The sequence below is a fragment of the Panicum virgatum genome, unplaced genomic scaffold (genome assembly GCF_016808335.1).
Source record: "Panicum virgatum strain AP13 unplaced genomic scaffold, P.virgatum_v5 scaffold_2465, whole genome shotgun sequence".
In the NCBI taxonomy this organism is placed as follows: Eukaryota; Viridiplantae; Streptophyta; class Magnoliopsida; order Poales; family Poaceae; genus Panicum; species Panicum virgatum.
In genome coordinates, this window is record NW_024376287.1 from 106,859 (window position 1) to 111,547 (window position 4,689).

At 49.5% G+C, this 4,689-nt stretch overlaps 2 long non-coding RNA genes across 2 annotated transcripts; one reads left to right on the top strand and one right to left on the bottom strand.

Annotated features, from left to right (window-relative positions):
* Nucleotides 1–754: 754 nt before the first annotated feature.
* Nucleotides 755–1,930, bottom strand: LOC120694054. The gene is made up of 2 exons (XR_005683316.1): nt 1,790–1,930; nt 755–1,125 (listed from the first exon to the last, which is right to left on the bottom strand). It is a non-coding gene; the product is annotated as an uncharacterized LOC120694054 (long non-coding RNA).
* A 552-nt stretch (nt 1,931–2,482) lies between these two features.
* LOC120694059 lies at nt 2,483–2,950 on the top strand. The gene is made up of 2 exons (XR_005683317.1): nt 2,483–2,582; nt 2,671–2,950. It is a non-coding gene; the product is annotated as an uncharacterized LOC120694059 (long non-coding RNA).
* The last annotated feature ends 1,739 nt before the right edge of the window (nt 2,951–4,689 follow it).

Below are 4,689 nucleotides of genomic sequence, written 5' to 3' on the forward strand. Positions count from 1 at the left end.
GCTGGAACAGTTAGACAATAGATCATCAACTCAACTAGGTCCTACACCACGATGAGATGATGGTCTAGAATTCGTGGAGTAAGTCAGATGCATCAGAAAATTGTATTTCATCATGTCGTTTGAGCTGTTAAATCAAGTAACTAGTTCGCAACCCTCCATCTATGAATGGTGTATACTTATGATAGAAACTGAATATGTGATTTCCAAGTGGAGCTAGATATATAGAGAACTTGTTTGATAATAGCTGAAACATTGAAACAGAAAATTTAATGGGTCTGAATCAAGACTCAAAACCCAATCTCATGATTGCTATGGTTCTTGGGTATGTCAACAGCATCTGATGTGAACAAGTTTGCCTATATTATACTTGTTAAGAGCTTTGTTGAGATAGAATCTTATGGAGTGAGTAGCCAAATGTAAATATGGAGGGTGAAATTTAGCTAGTCTGCAGCGAACTAGAGAGCACTCTATACAAGATTGATAAGTATTTTCAACAGTACCCGATATAGAGGGAGTTCATTACCTAATGACACCAACAATTTGTGAATTGTGACCTTGTTACATCGTCCACTCTTTCTATAGCCCATAGTATAGAGTCTCAGAAGTTCTTTGTTGTCACAACCTATAAACTGAATGTAGATCAGATGCTGTTGTCCAATGCTTGCATTATACATACATATTTCTATATTATTGGGCAGCTTTCATATATTGGAGATACAAGAAAGGGCCTGAACTCCCTCATAATCCTCGGTGCTTGGACCATCTAGAAACTTAGAAATGATTGTGTGTTCAACGGTGCTGCCCCTAGCATTCCTGTGGCTCTTGCCCGTGCTAGGGAGGAAGCCCATTTGTGGAGTTTAGCTGGTGCTAAGGGGCTGCCCTTACACACAGCTAGTGTTGTTGTGCCTTAGTGGATGGTGTGGTCAGGTCTTCCTTGAAAAGCACAGGTGATTAAGTTCTTGCAGGGATAGAGTGTGGGTGTGTGTTCGGGTCTGTGTATGACTCTCTTCTTCTATTAATACGATGATACGCAGCTCTCCTGCGTGTTCGAGAGGAAAAAAAAGAACCACAGAGTTGAATCCTTTGACAGAATTGAACTTTCCCTGTCAGAGATATCAGATTACCCTGCAAGACAGAACTCTAGGTATATAATTGTGTCTACACAAAAGGGATTAATCTGACGAAGTATACAATTGAATAAAAATTAAACAGATTGTTTCAACCATTTTGGTTCCTGTTCATATACTGCAACCTCTTCTTTATAAAGGTGAATAACAAAATAATTACTGCAAGGCAATCAAGGTAATGCACCATATGCAGAAGAAACACCAACGAAACTATCGCTACCTAACATTACACCGACCGCACTGCTGAAAATTACAGTAGATCATTAGTCATTACTGACTACATACAACAAACACCTGATCTGATGATGCTATATTATAGCCCTAGAAATTAATTCCTTTCAGATGAAGGGAGCCCTAACCATTAGCAAAAGCATCTTAAGCGAGCAGCCTCTATGAGCCCATAGTAATAAAAATAAGGGGGGGGGGGGACCGGATAACCAACATGAGATTCCCATAAAAGAGTCAAGCCAATAATGCGGGTGCAACATGACTGATGAAGCAATATCCTAGAGAATTATTAGTTCAACGCACCAGGAAATCATCCTGCTCGCATCACAACATGATATGACGCGACAGTTGTGAAGTTTTCTTTCTTTGTATTCGCAAAGGTTGAGCCGCATGGGGCGGCGAATATCTCTGAGAGGGAGAAAATCAGGGCTCACCGGCGGTGGTGCGGCGCGAGATCGACGAGGAGGCCGACCGCACGGAGGAGCCAGCGCTCCCCGTCCCACGGAGGCGCCGACGAGCACCGGCGCCCGGCGACGAGCCTCCTGGCACAGATCGAGCAAGTGGATCCAGGTCGGGCTGAGCAAGGCCTAGAGATGACCATATTTTCTTCACGGCCCACTCGATGTCACTTGGCCCAAAAGACCAACATGCATGATCCTTAGCATTGCACCGAAATAAAACCAACCGGGAACGAGCCGTAGCTCGTTTGGCAAGTGCTCCGGGTGGTGGAGCTGCTGGTCGTGGGTTCGAGTACTGCTCAACTCACTATTCCCATAGGGGCTTTCCCCCATTTTCTTCTCCTGCAGGTACTGTAGCTGTTGCCTCACGCGTGGATGCACCACAATGGTCAGGGTGACGTGCCCATCACGTTCGAAGCCTGGTGTCGACTTCGGATACCTCTCAGCCATGTGAAGTTTCCTAGGTATAGGTTGTAGGTCTAGCTTACACACAGCGTGTGTGCGTGTGGGCGTGAGTGTGGTGGTGTGAGTTTGTGTGTGAGTTCAGATACTACAGCTTGTACTTGAAGGGTTGAGGCATAAAAAAAAGAAATAAAAACCAACCGTGTGCCGCCTTGCTTGCTTTCATCCGACTCCGAGAACCCTTTCCGCGGCTTAGCAATTGCTCGTTTGGCAAGTGCTCCGGGTGGTGGAGCTGCTGGTCGTGGGTTCGAGTACTGCTCAACTCACTATTCCCATAGGGGTTTTCCCCCATTTTCTTCTCCTACAGGTACTGTAGCTGTTGCCTCACGCGTGGATGCACCACAATGGTCACTCACTATTCCCATAGGGGTTTTCCCCCATTTCTTCTCATGCAGGTACTGTAGCTGTTGCCTCACGTGTGGATGCACCACAATGGTCAGGGTGACGTGCCCGTCACGTTCGAAGCCTGGTGTCGACTTTGGATACCTCTCGGCCACGTGAAGTTTCCTAGGTATAGGTTGTAGGTCTAGCTTACACACAGCGTGTGTGCATGGGGCGTGAGTGTGGTGGTGTGAGTTTGTGTGTGAGTTCAGATACTACAGCTTGTACTTGAAGGGTTGAGGCATAAAAAAAAAAGAAATAAAAACCAACCGTGCGCCGCCTTGCTTGCTTTCATCCAACTCCGAGAACCCTTTCCGCGGCTTAGCAATTGGCCCGGCGCGTCACGTTTCTTCTGCCTTCCTCTCGAAGCGCCCCCAACAGTGCCCCGAGGCGAAAGAGGGTGACTTCGAGGCGGACGCCGTTCTCCGGCGGGGATTCCGCTGGTCTTCTTCTTCCTCGACGGCCGGTCGGTCGTTGATGAGGGAGATGGACTGCGGAGTCCCCATGCTGCTGTGAATAGGTTAGATACTTACATATCTAGACCTAGATGCTGCTCGTCGCCGTCGAGCGATGGAGCTAGGTTTTGCCGGGGGCCACTTTCCATAGATTTCTTTTGTTGTCGGTTGGAGATGATGGAGGTGGATCCGCTGCGGCTTGTGTTCCTCTTGCTGATGGTTGCCATCGGCGCATCGGCGAGGTGGATTTTGCTTGGGAGTTGGTTGCTGGCAGCGCGTCGCCCTCGGTGGTGGCGGCTTCAGTCGGCCTCGTGTTCTCAGGATGTGGAAGAGGCTGCGGGTGCTGCGGTAGCGAGGAGGATGGATCGAGCTCGAGCTTCCCCTGGCGGCGGTTGTCGTCGGTGGCGAGCTTGGATCCATGGCCGAGGGAACTCGGGGTGCAGCCCCGACCGATGCTTGTTCGGCATTGCCCTCAGCTCGTCCATGGAGGTGAGCGTCTTCTGCGGTTCGTCAAAGCCTTCGTGCGATGGGGTTCTCGTCGGCCTCGGGTTCGGCAGCGACGGCCAGAGCCGGCGTTGTCCGACGGTGGTGGAGAAAGGGTCCAGGGACCTAGTTGTAATTTCTATTTTTAGGGGGCCTTTCTGTTAGTAGAGAAGGACAGTTGTCATCCGTATTCCTGTATGGCATACTCGTATGCGGTTGTGTATTTGTATGCTTCCTTAACTCTTAAAACATGTATGCTTGAATAAAAAAAACTCCGAGAACCCTAAGACGACGCATGACACCATGGAAGAGGAGGCGAGGCCGAGCAAGAAGGCACGCGGGAGCGCTGGCTCTGGCCTGACGACGTTCGCGCTCCGCCTGGCGAAGCGCCTCGCCGACGGTGGCGGCCAGAACCGGAACCTCGTCTTCTCGCCGGTGTCCATCTACACCGCGCTGTCCCTGGTGGTGGCCGGGGCACGCGGCACCACCCTGGACGAGCTCCTCGCCCTGCTTGGCGCGGCGTCGCGCGACGACCTCGCAGTGTTCGCCCGCGACATGGCGGAGCGCACCCTCGCAGACCAATCCGGGCTCCCGCGGCGGCGGCGGCCCGCTCGTCGCCTTCGCGCGCGGGCTCTAGCGCTATATGCACTATCAACATATACTTCATGGTGGATTTGATAAAACAAATTTGGTATTGTAGTGTTACTATTTCTTTCTATATGTTTGGTCGAAACTTGTCAAGTTTGATTTATAACAAATCTAATATGACATGTATATAAGAATAGGAGTACAAGTAAATCCAATCACATATAGCCACATATGCATATTACCAATTTGATCAGTATTGGATCGACCACGTTTCGTGCTTTCATCTGGTTAGTAACGTCGGCAAGGAGAGTTGATCGGATCCATATTGTTAACACAAGGCAGGAACTACTACGTACACAAATCCTACAACAACAAAGAAACCCAAAAACTTTAACTCTAAGCAAAAGAACAACGAACATAATGACGACGAGCGGCAGCGCCAGGGTGAGATTGATGCCGACGGTGTCGGCGACCCTGACCGATCATAGTGAGGCCACCTCCTATAGC